At 37.0% G+C, this 16,842-nt stretch overlaps 1 protein-coding gene across 1 annotated transcript in view; it reads right to left on the reverse strand.

Annotated features, from left to right (window-relative positions):
- The window catches only part of Hcs (holocarboxylase synthetase-like protein), a 129,760-nt gene extending 127,497 nt beyond the window's left edge, over positions 1-2,263 (reverse strand). Inside the window, exon 1 of the mRNA XM_090409137.1 lies at positions 2,105-2,263. The gene's annotated coding sequence lies outside the window, so the exon portion shown is untranslated. The remainder of the gene's footprint in view (positions 1-2,104) is intronic.
- Between the last annotated feature and the right edge of the window lie 14,579 nt (positions 2,264-16,842).

Consider the following 16,842-nt stretch of genomic DNA (forward strand, 5'->3'; position numbering starts at 1 on the left):
AACATCTCTACTGTACTCATTATCATAAAGCACCTGGGTTGGAAATTCATGGATACTACACACAGTATGTTTACCACATCAACCACAATTTTCAAAAGAAATTTCAGAAAAAAGAAGCATTTATCTTAATTTTATTCTAATTTCAATACAAAATAACAAATCAAAATATTATGCAAAAAAACAAATAAGAAAATATCTGGATTTGGATGTGTGTATTTAGATTAATATAATAACATTAATATTTTTATATGAAAATTTATAAGGTTTGCTGTAGAAAACTAATCAGCTGTTTAATTTATACCTCATTCTTAATCCACTAGCTTTAAAGCTTGGCACTGCAAAGTTTGATTTTCTTATTATATCACTTTTTGTCACAAATATTTGTTCAGAAAATGATCTTTACGATTATCATTATTATTATTATCTGATCTCCATGGCGTCAAACAACTCATCACATGAGTTCTGTATTCTCTCATGTCAAAAGATCATTGATAATTTTTAGGCATTATAGATAACATAAAAACATTCTTAATACAATCTCTTTATGTGGAAATGATTGCATTTCTTCTGAGTTCAGCTGAATGTTCAACATTTTTCTGTAAATTTCATTAAACCCACTTAAGGAAGCTCCCCTCTCTCAACAAAACTGAGGGTGCTACACATATATAATTTCATTCCCCGGTTTCAAAATATCTAATTAATTAATCATGAAGAAACGCAGAATAAATCTAGAGTGGTCTACTATGACCAAATTACAAACATATCGTAAAATACACATCTCTTCAAAGAACTTAAAATCAAAGTATATAATTCATTGGTGCTTCCCACGGTTCTTATGTTGCAGAGACTTGGGTTATTAAACAGAAGGAAAAACAGAGATTGACAGGCTTTGAAAACATGTGTTTGAGGAAAATAAATATAACATCATGGACTGAAATGTAAACCAATCAGAGAAGAATTACACTACAATAATTCAATAATAACAAGAATCAGAAAAAAAAAAACAGTCACGTTGGTATGAACACGTGTACAGAATGCCTACTAAAAAGTTCCTTGAAATTCTCCAAAATGGAAGAGTAGAAAGAAAGATGCCACCAGGAAGGAAATGGATAGAAAACATCAAAAGTATAAGTGGTCTGGACTCTTACAGAAATTTAAATAACTTGGTTGCTGATGGATTGGACTGGAAAGCTATTGTTCATGGTAGCCTCAACTTATCTCAGGCAGATGAAATGGTGATAATGAATTAGTTTATTATTATGCAAATAATAACAACAATCACAGAACCTTTTAATAGTTTGCTTCCACTTTTTGTTGCCTTCTGAATAGTGGTTAAAAATCTTTGGAAAGGATTTAAATTGGATATATTAGTACCAGCCTCATGTGTCTTTCTCTTGTCCATTGGATTCTATTTAACTGCTTGTTTTCTATGATAACTCATCTGGCTCTGGAAGTACCCTCTCTTTCACCAAACTCGGGTAACTATTCAACCACTCCCATTATAATTAATTTTACAAGAATCGGCAGCATATTCAGTAGCTTCTATTGACGTTTCTCAATAAATCTGTATGACATGAAGTATGAAGAGACCTACAAGTTGGTAAGAGGTTGTTATAGGATCAATGCTGTCGAAGTTTTACAAAGAATAGTGAGAGAACCAGAGGTCATCCCTGGAAACTGTATAAAGAGGGTGTGAGTAGGGGAGTGAGAGGCAGGTTTTTTCTTGCAGAGTTGTGACTGATTGGAATGCCTTGCCTGAGAATGTGGTGTCTGCAAAGAATTTGAATGTGTTTAAAACACGGTATGATGAGATGTGTGTGTGATAAAAGGACCTCCCAGATGAGTCTTTGACTCCATGAGGTCTTGGGGTGATGATGATAATAATAATAATAAGTGGATAATAACAACAAAACGGCCATCAGTCCTTTTGCTGGTGGGGAGAATTGTACTCAACAGACTAGATTACTTCAATATATTAACTTTCTGATCGTCTTTTCTTTGGATTAAACGGATGTTACAGATCACAATTTAAAGTGATGAGGATAACACCTTCCTTTTAAATTAAAAAAAAAAAAATGACTGTCGATGAAAAGTGAATACTTACATTCAATTGATAAAACGAAACGTATTATCGGCTTAATAAAAAGACACTAACGACGACTCAGTAGTACTACTACTTTCTTATAAAAACGTGCAGTATACTTGAGTGGCTCATGTGCATCCGGACGAGAAAGGAAAAAAAAAAAAAAATCGTAAACATATCACAGATGATAAGTGATGCGAGGACTTGCTCCTCCATCATCACTCCGTTACTAGTGCCATCTACAAAATTTTAGTGAAAACGCAGATATTACTGCTGTAATATTGCCAGGTGTAGAATTTCCTATTTCGTATGTACAGAATAGAGAATCTCAATATTTTGAGTTAATCGAACAATGAATACCAAACGAGAAATGAAGGTTATCTAAGTGTTTATCCCAGTAGCGCACCCAGAGGGGGGGAAGGGGCCCGGGCACCCCCCAAAGAAAAGAAAAAACACTAGAAAAATTTCCAAAAATCTTTTCCTAATTAAAATTCATTTTTTTTATTTATGTTGTGTGCTACTTATGAATTAGCGATCACTGCAGATGCTCAGTTATAGGTCGTATGCGATGTGTAGTGTGTATTTCGCAAAACATCTACTCAACCCCCCCCCCCAAAGGTTAAATCCTAAGCGCTCGTCCCCCTCCAAGATTAAATCCTGAGTGCGCCACTGGTTTATCCTAATGCACTAGTACTATAATCTACTAGCTTGTTTTATTGTTATGTTTTATTATCTCATACCACACGTTTTTATAATTAAACTTCTGTCGATGCTGTATTATTATTTTTATTAGATTTATTTTGATGGGAAATGAGTTGTATCTATTCATATTTGAGAAATTATGGGGTACTAGCGAGAGTGGAAGTGTTTGGCGTGAAATACACGCAGCTGGGAGATATTTTGGGGAATGTTACAGACTTGGAAATAATGGACGACATGAGAAAGAAATGTTCAGGCAAATTAGTTTTGCTAGTAAAAAAAAATATGGAGGATTTCAGTTTTCGAAATATATACTGGAAAAAAGAAATAGCATATGGGAGAAAGGGAAGAGAATTTCTTGTTCTTAAGGTATCACTGTATCATACAGTTGGAAAGAAGTTTTACGGGAAGAGGAACAAGAGATTAATGTGGTGTGGACAATAGTTAACAAGTATTTCATGATGGCAATAACAGACGGTGTGCTAAATCAAAAAGGTTTAACCGAATAGGTGTTAAATGGATGAAGAGGGAAAATAAGCCATAAATTACAGAAGAAGAGAAGATTATTGAAAAAATAGGAACTTTGAAGAAATGAACAGTTATGTGAAATCTATTAAGTGCAGAGTAGACAATTGAGAGAGAGAGGGGAGAGAGAGAGAGAGTAGCGAAACAGGCTAGGGACAATCCTAGGAAGTATTTCCGCTATGCAGCTAGCAAGAGAAAGGATGCTTATGGATGAATAACTCTACTAGATTGAGATGGTGAAAAAGTGACCGAGGAAGAAGTTACAGTTGAACTGTACAGTGGATCATTTTGTTAAGGTGTTTCATACTGATCGTAATAATATTGTTCTATGGAAGTTGAGGAATCAATACTTCAACTAATTTCCTCAAAGGTGAATGAGATAGAAGTTTGTAATTGTTTAAATCTTCTTGGTGCGAATAAGACTTTTGGACTGAATGAGATTTCACCACGTGTTGTTAAAGCATGTGCTAAGGAAATGACATTTCTATTGAATTACTTGTTTAATGACAGTCTTGAGTGTAGAACAATTCCAAAATGACTTTAAAGAGGGCAAGATTCTTCCATTGCATAAAGGTGAAAGCAAAGCAGATTGTTTCAAACTACAGACCTATATGCATTTCTGGAGTGATTGTTAAGGTTTTGGAGAGATTGGTTAGGAATAGGATACAGGATTTCATGGATAAGGAAAAGATTCTTCATAAAGGTCACCATGAAATTGTTAAAGGGAGGTTTTATTTCAGTAATTTACTTGCATTTTATAATTACGTAGGTACATTTCTTGATAAGGATAATTCATATATCCTTTAGGGGAACATTGCAAAAGTAGCTAAATCAGCTCATCAACTCACTTGGTTGTTGAAAAATACTTTAACGAGCAGAGACAAGCAAGTTATTGTGCCTCTGTACCGAGCCTTGATAAGACCTCATCTCGACTACTGTGCCCAGATTTGGGCACAGTAGTCGAGATGAGGTCTAATGATGGGGAGGAGGTGGAGAGGATCCAGAGGCGAGTGACTAAGATGATAGCAGGTCTATGGAATAAACCATATGAGAACAGCTTGAAGATTTGTGAGTTGCAGAAATTAGTTGATAGGCAGAAAAGGGGAGATGTGATTGAGACATTCAAATTGCTAAACGGTTTCTATAGGATTAAATCAGAGGATTTTTTTGAGATCAGGACTGGTGGTGGGAGAACTAGGGGACACGTATGGAAGCTGGGCAAGAGTGTGGTCAGCAGGGGTGTTAGAGCTGGGTTCTTTACTTTTAGAGTAGTAAATGAGTGGAATAAGCTGCCAGAATCTGTTGTGGGTGCTATGACAGTGAGTGCGTTCAAGACAAGGTATGATAGATACCGTGAGAATGTCGTATAGTTGTGTGGACATGATGTTTAGGGCCTCCCTCGATGAGTCTATGGACTCCCTGGAGTCGCCCATAATAATAATAATAATAATAATAATAATAATAATAATAATAATAATAATAATAATAATATGTGGTAATATTTCTGGATTTTTTGATACACCGCCACATAATAAATTGGTGTATAAATTACTGCAAATGGGATTAAATAACCATTTGATTGATTGCATTGATTGGATAGGAAACTGGCTTTCTAATATATATTTCATGGTTATGTGTAGAGGAGCTATGTCTCTGAGAAGGAGAGTTACCAGTGGAGTACCAGTTGGTTCTGTTTTCGGATCACTGATGTCAGCGGTTTGCAGGCAGGTATTCAGCTGCTTGCAAATGATGTCAAGTTGGCCAAAATTATTAGGAAATGATGCTGATGAACTGGTGCTTCAGAGTGATTTGAATAGACTGGCTATGTGTGCAGAGAAGTGGGGGATATCACTTTAGCACAAGTAGATATAAGGTTTTTGCACACTTTGGATTTCTAAAATGTAAAGCTGTGCATCATTCATTTCATTTTCCAGACGCTGTATTTCAGGAGGTGAAGAAATATTGGGATGCTGGTGGATGGATAGCATATTGAAAAGTAATAAAAACAGCACAAAGAAATGCCACTATACTAAGAAGAACATTAACAAGTAGATATAAGGATGTGATTATTCCAAAGGTTTAGAGCTGCGTTTTAGGTGAGAAGCAAGCTCTGGAAAAAGTTCAGAGGCAGATAACAAAAGCAGTATTGAGTTTGTCGAATACTGACTATGAAGACAAGTTAGGTGAATGTAAATTGCAGAATATGGTAAATAGGACAGAGGAGGAATGCTATGATTCAGAAATAAATTGTCAAGAGAAACTTGCCAGATAGTTATCCAGGGTATTTTTCGAACAGTTGAAGGATGGTAGAGGATAGATACAAGAGGTTATTCTTAGAAACTGTATGAAGGTGTGGTGCATAAGAGAGTGTGGTATGACTTTGCATAGAAAATGATTGATGAGTGGAAATGCTTTGCCTAACGAGGTGGTGAGTGCACTAATAGTGGATCAATTTAAGATGAGATATGATAGTCACCTTTGTTAGATTGAATTTTATTATTGCCTCACTCGATGAATCTTCATTCCTGGAGGTGCTTATATAATAATGATTATGATGATGAAATGATTTCCAAGCAAAAATTAGAGCTAGCATGGAATTGGAAGTCATCTTTTTTTGTTCATGTAATGTTTTAATATTCTTCGGAAAAGTTTTTTCAATAATATTTATATTTCTTATTCATTGGATTTTTCTAGCAAGTATAATAAATCCTTTGGTTTATTACTTTTAACATTATTTTTCCTCATTTAGTCGAGCTGTGAGTAAGATTTAAAAAAAAAAAAAAAAAAAAATGAGCTTTTAATTAACTCAAAAACAATTGTAGAACACAGATTTTTCACACAGTAATTCCCATTTTAGGAACTAGGAATAGGTAACAATTACCTATAATTTCTTCATTCATTTCTCCCTACTCTTTCCTAGAACCTAGAAATTGCGTGCAGTTATCAGAGAAAGACGAAGACAGAGGCCTGCTGCAGATTCTCAAAACTATGGCTATGGCTTTCATCCAAATCCCATTTTGGAAGTAAGCGAAACGCCCTAGCTATAGTTTTTAGGAGTGCATTAAAAAGAAAGTTCGCTTTATTTTTGGGATTAATTCGAGTTTTCGGATGTGGGAATCAGAAAAATAATTTATTCGCCATTATTGTTCTGAATTCACCCAAAAATATTAAGAACACTTCAGACATAGACATAAGAAAAGAACTAGATATTTACTACATAAATGAAAAGAGCCAGGTATATAGAGAAATAGAACATCTATTTAAGAAGGAAAGATATCGGCTACCAAAAGAGGTGGCTAGATATAGACCAAAAGGAGAGAGAGAGAGAGAGAGAGAGAGAGAGAGAGAGAGGAAGACCAGCTACAAGATGGAAAGACTAGTGAAACCGAAATAGGCAAAAGCCTAATCGTTGACGACAGAAGCACACTCAGCGTTTAATCTTGGGGATGGGGGGGGGGCGAGTTAAGTAGACGATTTGAGAATACACACTACGCATCTTATACAGTGAGAGTATTAGAGCGCAAAAACAGAGGGTGAAAGAATTGATAGTTGTGTGTGGCGGGTACGAATGAATTGAAAGGAGATAACTTTTTATGAGAGAGGACTTGAAAGTAATGTTAAAAGTAGCAAAAGAAAAGACAGACAGAGTTATGATGGTGAATCTGTTGCCGCATAACGACAGGGAGGAGTTTAGGAGAGCAATAATCGCAAATGACATTATGCACAGGTTATGCAGACAGTGTGGTGTGGTGTGGAATTCGTGGACGTGAGGAATGAGTTTGATGAGTGAAAGGACTTATACAAGATGGATGGTCTGCATTTGAATGGACTTGGTGTGCAGAGACTGGAAAAAGTCTTGCTGAATGAAGTGAAAATGGATGTGCAGAACCAGGGAAACTAAAACTACCAAGGAGGGAGGGGGGGATTTGCGAACATCAGTGAGACAGTTGAGTGTAAGAATGCATATAATGTACCCGAGCAGTACTAAAGACAAGAAATCGGAATGGAACAGTTAGAATAACGCATCAAGATAGGGGAGGGACAAAGGGACCTCTGCATTTCATGTATACTAATGCCAAGAGTATTAGGAACAAGAAGGAAGAATTTTTGGCCTTGATTGGCTCTTCCTGGCCACAGGTTATTGGCATCAGTGAAACATAGCTGACGGAAGATGATATAGTTAGTGTGACAGAATATGTAGGTTATGGTGTGTTTAGGAGGAACAGAGAGAATAAAATGGGGGGGGGAGTAGTGTTATTGATGATAGCTGATGAACTGCAGCCAAGGAGAATTGAAGTTGTATCACAGAATGGTGAAAGGAGCTCATTTGAGGCTATTTGGTGTGAGATTGAGACTGGTACAACAAAATATACAGTTGGGTGCTGCTCTAGCCCATGTGATGGAATAGATGGTGGAGATAGTATGCATAAACAAATTGATGAAATGAGTGGAAGGAGGGTAATTATTATGGGGGATTTCAACTATGGTAACATTGATTGGAAGGAGGAGAGGACACATGTGAGGAAGGAAATGGATTTTATTCACTTATTAAGGGATAACTATCTGATACAGCATGTAATTGAAAATACTAGAGGTTTGAGAGTGCTTGACCTGGTAATAGCATCTGAGAATTTGACTGTAATGAATTTGACCATGTTGCCACCTGTTAAATCCTTTAGCCACCTGGGAGGTGGCTAAAGGCGTGGAATTTTCGATTAATATAGGGTATATATGGAATTACTACGCTGGCTAGTATGACGAGCTTAAGAGATTGCTTGGATCAGTGCCATGGCATGTAAAACTGCAAGGGCTGAATGTCAATAGAGCATGGGAAGTGGTCAAGGAGCATTTACAGGAAGTTGTGGCTGATTGTATACCTAGGGTCCGAATAGTAAAACAAGTAGGGGTTAAATGAATGAATAACACATGAATAACACCATTAAGCATGAGCTGCAAAAAAAAAAAAGAAACCATTGTGGAGGAAATTTAAAGAGAGAGAGAGGTGACCTGCAGGCACATGAATGGTATAAAGCGCAGGCCAGAAGGGTAACAAGTGTGGTTAAAAAAAGCAAAAGCGGATATGAAAGGAAACCAGCTATGCAAGCTAAAGAGAATCCCAAACAGTTCTTTCAATATGTTGCAAGCAAAAAAAAATTCTACACGGCAGAATAATTTTGACGAATGACGATGGTAAGGAGCTCACTGAATCAGTCGATATAGTGGAATTACTGAGCAAGAACTTTGCAAAAGTATATCATCCAGGTGGCGACATTGAAAAAATGAAGGAACCATTAGTTTATATGGAAAGTATGATGAATGAAGTGGAGCTGAATAGTCTATTACAGAACCTTAATGTGAATACATCTGTGGGATTGGATGGTATACCGGTACCGGTCTTACTTGAAGCGGCTAAAGAATTATCAGTGCCCTTGACCATGTTGTTTAATCTAAGTCTGGGGTCTGGTTTAGTCCCGAAGGCATGGAAAGAGGGGAAAAATAGTTCCACTGCATAAAGGAGGATCCAAGACTACTGTTGCAAATTCCCGACTGATCAGGATATCAGTAGTCGTTGTCAAGGTCTTGGAGAAAGTAGTCAAGGGAAAAATACAGGAATGGATTAATGAAAATGAGATAGTGTATGGGGCACAGCATGGCATTGTGAAGGGTAGATCATGCCTCAGTAACTTGCTCAAGTTCTATAACACAGTGACGGCTGAACTGGATAAGGGTAATGGGTTTACAGTGATACTGCTGGACCTGACCAAGGCCTTTGACAGGATACCACATGGAATTCTAATCTGTAAACTACAACATATGGGAATGGATATAGGGTTGGTGAGATAGACAGGTGGATGGTTGATGGAGGGATATCAGAGATTAGTTTATTCAGGAGTAGAGTCCAAAAGACGGCCTGTGACTAGTGGTGCGCTGCAGGGTTCTGTGCTTGCACCACTGGCGTTTAATTTGTTCATTAACGATATAGGGAAGGATCTAAGAGGAACAGTTCATTTGTTCGCTGATGATGCAAAGTTGGGTAGGGAAATAGTGAATGCAGAAGATGTCAAAATCTTGCAGGAAAACTTGGATAGATTGGAGTTCTTGGCTAAGGAGAATGGATGTCAATTTAATGTGACAAAATGTAAGGTTATGCATTTTGGGGTGAAAAGATTAGCAGCAGTATACCACATTGGTGGAACTGTACTCCAGGAGATTGATGAGGCCAGGGACTTGGGAGTGTTGGTGGATAGGGAAATGAAGTTAAGGGGGCACATTGCAAAGTGGCTAAATCACCTCATCAACTCACTTGATTGTTGAAAAATACTTTAACGAGCAGAGACAAGCAAGTTATTGTGCCTGTGTACCGAGTCTAGATAAGACCTCGTCTCGACTACTGTGCCCAGATTTGATCACCTAGGTTTCTTCTTGATGAGGAGGTGGAGAAGATCCAGAGGCGAGAGACTAAGATGATAGCAGGTCAATGGAATGAACCTTATGAGAACAGGTTGAAGATCTGTGGGTTGCAGAAATTAGTTGATAGGTGGAAAAAGGGAGATATGATTGAGACATTCAAATTGCTAAAGGGTTTCTATAGGATTAATTCAGAGGATTTTTTGAGATCAGGACTGGTGGTGGGAGAACTAGGGGACACCTATGGAAGCTGGGCAAGAGTGTGGTTAGCAAGGGTGTTAGAGCTGGTTTCTTTACTTTTTGAGTGGTAATGAGTGGAATAAGCTGCCAGAGTCTGTTGTGGGTGCTGTTATGATGGTGAGCGAGTTCAAGACAAGGTATGATAGATACCGTGAGAATGTCGTATAGTTGTGTGGACATGATGTTTATGGCCTGCTTCAATGAGTCTAAGGACTCCCTGGAGTTGCCCGTAATAATAATAATAATAATAATAATAATAATAATAATAATAATAATAATAATAATAATAATAATATAACCTATGACTGAGCATCTGCAATGCTCACTAATTCATAAGTAGTATAGAAATAGAAGACACGACAATATAAATAAAAAAAAAGACTTAATTAGGAAAAGACTAAAAGAAAATTTGGTATGCCACTGCTTGAGGAGAAGAAGAATTAAGTTCACTTGTTAAGTGGCCCAATGCAGTAACGCGAGAATATATTTTCATGACTCTGATATATTGATTCAATTGAGAGTAGTGATGTGACCAATTGCTAGCAGAGAGAGAGCGAGAGAGAGAGAGAGAGAGAGAGAGAGAGAGACTGAGACGAGTAGCCTGGTAGTGGAGATAGGATAATTCGCCAGAGGAGAATATGTATTTAACAATAAACAGTATGTGATGGAGGATGAGAATGAATTTGTTCAAAAGCAACAATAGCTGAATTGTATGGATGAATGAGAGCTTTCATGGTTCTTGGATTAGGCAAAATTGAAATGTTGAAGATTAGGGTATAAGACAGACTTGTGGTAGAGAGGTAAATGAAGAGAGTAGTAAATTTAAGGTAAGAAGAAAACAGGAATGGAAGTTTTCAAAAGGATGAAGAGATGCTGGACACGGACCACAGGTAATTGACCAAAATACAATAGTTTCTTATCTCTGGAATGTTGAATATGAAGAAAGGTTAAGATGATGAAATTTTCAGTCTAGTACGTAGGAGTAAGAGGGGGCGATATGATTAAGACGGTCAGGGGTTGTTATAGGGTTAAAATTGAATAGGTGTTTCATAAAATGGTAGGAGATCAGAGGAGAACGAGATCATCAATGGAAGCTTTATAAGGAGGGAGTGAGAAGCAGGTTTTTTGCATGGAGATGTTGTGAATGATTGGAATGCATTGCCTGAGAGGTGGTGTCTGCAGAGAATTTGAATGTGTTTAAGACATGGTATGATGAGCTGTAATGACAATAGGACCTCCAAGATGGGTCTTTGACTCCACGGGATATTGGACTACTACTACTACTACTACTACTACTAATAATAATAATAATATTAATAATATTAAATCCTAGATCTTCACCAACACTTTCTGTTCCCAAGAAACCAAGGAAACTAAATATTTTGCATAGTACCTATCATAATGCAGCTTGGGGGATTTTCAAAAACCGTTTAGTAGATGCAATGGGTGTGAGATGGATGAATAAAGAGATTAAGCATGCGATACAGAGAAAAAGGGCATTGTGGAGGCAGTATAAGAGTAGTGGAAATAACCAATTCCACGAGGTCTACAAAGACCAAGCAAGGAGGGTGACTTGGTTGGTGATGGTAGCTAAAGAGAGGTATAAACAGCAATTGGCTAATGAAGCCAAAAAGAATACCAAGGAATTCTTTTGATATGTAGACAGCAAACGAAAGAATAATTATGGAAGGATGACATTGATTGGAGAAAATGGTATAAAGACAGCTGATGCAGATTGTGTGGTGGAGATAATTATTGAACAGTTAATAAAGATCTTTCAATCTTGTGAATATGACTTCATGGAGGGATTGAAAGCAGTTGATGAGGGGGAGGAGAGACTGACTGTAAATGAGCAAGAGGTGTATGGGGAAATGAGTAAAGTAGATGTTACTAAGGCTGTGGGACTTGATAATATATCACCATGTATTCTGAAAGAAAGTGCCACAGAGTTGACACCTGCCTTGACATATTTTTTTAATACGAGTCTTGCACTTGGTCAAGTTCCTAAGGAGTGGAAGGAGGACAAGATTATGCCACTTCATAAAGTAGGTGATCGAACTCAAGCATCAAACTATAGGCCTATCTCTGTGTCAGGTGTTGTGGTCAAGTTGTTGGAGAAGCTTGTGAGAACTAGGATCCAGAGTTGGGTTCACAACAATGGTATAATCTTTGATGGACAGCATGGATTTGCTAAAGGGAGGTCATGTTTTAGTAATCTACTTACTTATTACAATAAAGTGACTGCTTCCTTGGACAGAGGAAAAGGACACACAGTAATATACTTGGATTTCGCAAAGGCTTTTGATAGAATACCTCATCATAGGTTGACATTCATACTAGAGCAGATGGGGATGGATATTAGATTGGTGCATTGGATTGGAGACTGGCTATCTGATAGGTATCAACAAGTTGTGTATGGGGAGCGATATCCAGGAAAAGGAAAGTCACTAGTGGAGTGCCTAAGGGGTTTGTTTTGGGTCCGTTACTCTTTAACTTGTATATTAATGATATAGGTGAAGATTTCGATGGAGATATTCAGTTGTTTGCAGATGATGCAAAGTTGGGACGACCATGAGGTGTAGTGATAATGTTGTGGCCTTACAGGAAAATTTGAATAGATTGAGTGATTGGACACGGAAATGGGGATGTGAATTCAATGTTGCAAAATGTACGGTTTTAAAATTTGGAAAACAAAGATGGGATGCAGAATTTATGCTTGGTGAGAATACATTGTTGGAAGTAGAGGAAATAAGGGATCTGGAAGTGATAGTGAATAAGGATCTAAAATTTAAGGGACACATCACCAAATTTGTGAAGACAACACAAAGGCTTCTGAAAATTATGCGGAGGACACTGACGTGTAGAAGTAGGGAGATTGTTGTTCCTTTGTATAAGGCTTTGATTAGGCCACACATGGACTATTGTGCCTAGATTTGGTCAACGGGTTTTCAGAAGAATGAAGAGATGTTGGAAAGGGTTCAAAGGAGGCTGACTAAGGTAGTTTCTGACCTTTGGACTGTCGAGTATGAGGAAAGATTGAGAAGATGTAATTTGCAGTGTCTGGTGGACAGGAGGAAGAGAGGAGATATGATAGAAACCTGCAAGTTGGTAAGTGGTTGTTATAGGATCAGTGCTGGTGAAATTTTACAGAGAATAGTGGGAGACCAGGGGAGAACCAGAGGTTATCCCTGGAAACTGTATAAAGTGGGTGTGAAAGGCAGGTTTTTTCGTGCAGAATTGTGAATGATTGGAATGCCTTGCCTGAGAATGTGGTGTCTGCAAAGAGTTTGAATGTGTTTAGAACACAGTGTGATGAGCTGTGTGTGTGATAAAAGGACCTCCCAGATGAGTCTTTGGCTCCATGAGGTCTTGGGGTGGTAATAATAATGATAATAAAATAATAATAATCTTATAAAGAGATAAAGTGGGATAATAATTTCATTATATTCCTATTTGTCACTGTGTTGCTCACCATCTCTATGATCCTTTCAGCTGTTTTATTGGTTTTTGCAATATATCCTTGGAACTTTATTCCCTATCCACTATCTTCCTCCCCTCTCCAAATTCCTAACTTCATCAATTTCTTACATTCCAATGTTATCAGTGTACTATATAGCTTGTAAGCACATCTGAAAATGCTGTTTACAATTTGCCAGGTATTATCATTTCTCCATAGATTATAAGTATATAGCGCCTCCGTAGCGCAATTGGAAGAACGACGGTACATTGCGCCCTTCGATTGGAATAGGCCTAAGTTCGATTCTCGTCGCGACGGGAGGAATCTTTATCTGGTCGATTTCAATCGAAGGTGAGTTAGCCGATCTCATATGGAGGTAGCAGGGTTTTTTCTCCCGGAAACTCGGGTTTTTCATCCCGCATACATACAAATCGGCCCTTCAGAACACACGCAATTTACAGACAAAAAATTACTAGTTGTGGTGGTGTTGGAAGTGGGCGGTAGATGGCGTTGATCGAGATGATTCGTAGTAGAGGTTAGGTGTAGTGACAGTTGTTGTAGATGTCCTCCCACGATGAGTCTTCGGACTCCTTGGAGGTATCAGGAATAATAATAATAATAATAATAACTGGATAGTCTTTAAATCTAAAGTACAAATTAAACAAGAGTGATCCAAATACTGAGCCCTGCGACATGCCATTGGTCATCTGGTCATTTCTACTCCAACATATATTACTCTTTGATAACCATCCCATTCGCTTCAAATTCCATAGTAGATTTCCAGTATATTGGTTCTGCCGTTTCCTTTATCTGATTCACCTTTCATTGTATTATAGAAAGTGAATAAATACTAAGTTAAGATAAAATCTTCACAGAGCTGCATTTTCCCAATAAGTATCACGTTTTTATCCACCCATTTCTGTATTCTGTCCTTAACCAATACTTTTCCCGATACTTGAACCACCATGCTTTAGATCAGTGGTTCTTAACTTGTGGGTCAAGACCCTAGAAAGATTATTATTATTATTACGTGCATCTCCAAGAATTCATCACAGTAGGGCACTCTTCTCCACCGCACTACACATATCTGACCGTCTTACCTACCACTTAATTTTCCCACTGCACACAACTATCAGCAACGACATCTATCGTCCATTTCCGCCACGAACTGTATATTTTGTCTGTAAATTGAGTGTGTTCTTACAGCCGATTTGCTTGTACGCGGGATAAAAAAAAAACCGAGTTTCCGAGAGGAGAAAACCTGTTGCCACCGTATGCAATCGGTTAACTTACCTTTAATTTTAAAAAAATACATCTAAAGAGTGCTCTTGTCACGACGAGTATCGAAAATGGAAAAGGCCTAAGTTCGATTAGGCCTTTTCCAACCGAAGTGCAACGTAATATCGTTCTTGCAATCGCACTACAGAGGCCCATTAACATCAGGGAAAAGATTCTAGTATTACAGCAAACATTGATAAACATGAGTAAATTGAATATTTATTGTAGAACTAATGAGATTATTATTATTAATATACACTACAACCTTTCATTCTATATTTGTTTAGTTTATTGGAGAAATAAAAATTGTCAAACATAATGCTGATTACATAATTATTTAAAATGGATTGCAGGTAAAATTTGTGAACCTGTGTTTATATAATACACATCCATAATTTGTTACTGCTATCGTTCCCCTTTCCACTCCTTTAACAGTTTGTAAAAGAGAACTGCCAATTCTCATGCAGTTTCTTGCAACACATGGGCCAATGTCCTATTTCGTCTGGCTTTATTCTCACATCAGTCTCTAAGTTATCGCTACAAGATGATGCAGTGCACCACTGCAAAGTGACCGTTGTCTGTTTTAACTGTTTCATCTGCTTCTATTTGCTAAGGTGCCAACTAGCATGCGACCTTTGAATTTATTAAAGTTGTGATTCCATAATTAATCTTCTTGTTATTTGCCACTTAGCAACAAAAAAAAAGTAATTCTTTTTAGTGAGCGCAACTTATTTCTTCTCATACTGCTACCTTTCTTACCATTCTCCACTTTTTTAATCAGCAGGCTAATACACACCTGTGTATTAACCCAGTCATGAAGTTACTTCATGTGCAAACTTTGTTTGCCTACACTTTGATAAAGGATGAAACCATGAATATAATTTCTTGGCTTCTTTAATTTATAATATAATCAAGTTAAAAAACTTTCAACACCTAACTCTAATCCAGGGCCTGCTCAGAATTTTTGACGCCCCGTGCAATCCATTACTTGCCTCCCCAGCACCAACCTCAAATTAACTTTTGTTATTTTGAAAACCATTATGTTCAACATTAGCTTCATGACCATTAATTTTAAATATAGTACCATTAATAATAATGCACTGATAAAGTGATTAAAATACTGCATATTCATAAAATAAACCATCAACTTCATCAATTGACAATTAAATGAAATGTAGTAATAATTTATTACTTACATATATGGAATGATCTTCACTTGTACAATGGTGAACTGTTGAGTTACACTTAACTATAGAATGTGCACGTTATAGTTTTAGCACCATTTTCACATTATTTTAATTAGAAAATTTATATTGTTTTTAGTATCTACTGATTAAAAATACATTTTTCTTGCTTTCATATTTGCAAAATCAGAAATTAGGTCTGCATAGTCTAATTTCTGACTGATTTCATGTTCAATTGAAATCATGGCAAAACCGTCCAATCTAGTTTCGGCCATTGTTGAGCAATTGATTGTTGAAGTAAGTTTTAATAAGATTCAGTTTTAAGAAACTACACTCACCACTTGCAACCGTCACAGGCAATGTCAGTAATATTCTTAGGGCGACAGCGACATTCGGAGCAAAGCTATTTTCAACAATAAAACGAAAAACTTCAATTGGTGGCGTATTTTCTGGTACTAATTTGGACACTACTTTCAGTTCATCACATAGCTCAATTGCATCGATGTCTCTATTTTCTTCATGTGTTAAAACGGCTTCTAGGTTTTTACAATTGTCTAAGAGCTCATTTGTTGTCTCAGATTTTAATTTAGAGATGTTATATAAAAATGAAAAATGTGAACTGTGATGTTCCAATTGCTCGAACCTTTCTTCAATAGAATTAGTTGCAACATCAATAATAAAAAAGAAAAACCCAACTTTGAATTTTGTTTTGGGATCTAAAATAGGTTCATCTCTCTTCATAATCATGCTGCTTTTTCTGCTGACGCAATCTGGTACTTTTGAATGTTGGTTTCAAATTAGCATCAGCTTCGACTTTCTCAGCTAATGTTGTAGCATCGACAAGAAAATTTTGAAATGATTTATCATTTCTGAGATTCTTAAGACTTTTGAGAACATCACCCAATGTTGTTATGGCACTAGACAATTCCATCTTTATGCTTTGCAACAGTTTACTTGCAACATTAATT

This window comes from Typopeltis vanoorti, chromosome 19 (assembly GCF_054136105.1).
Source record: "Typopeltis vanoorti isolate ZY-2024b chromosome 19, IOZ_Tvanoo_1.0, whole genome shotgun sequence".
NCBI lineage: Eukaryota > Metazoa > Arthropoda > Arachnida > Uropygi > Thelyphonidae > Typopeltis > Typopeltis vanoorti.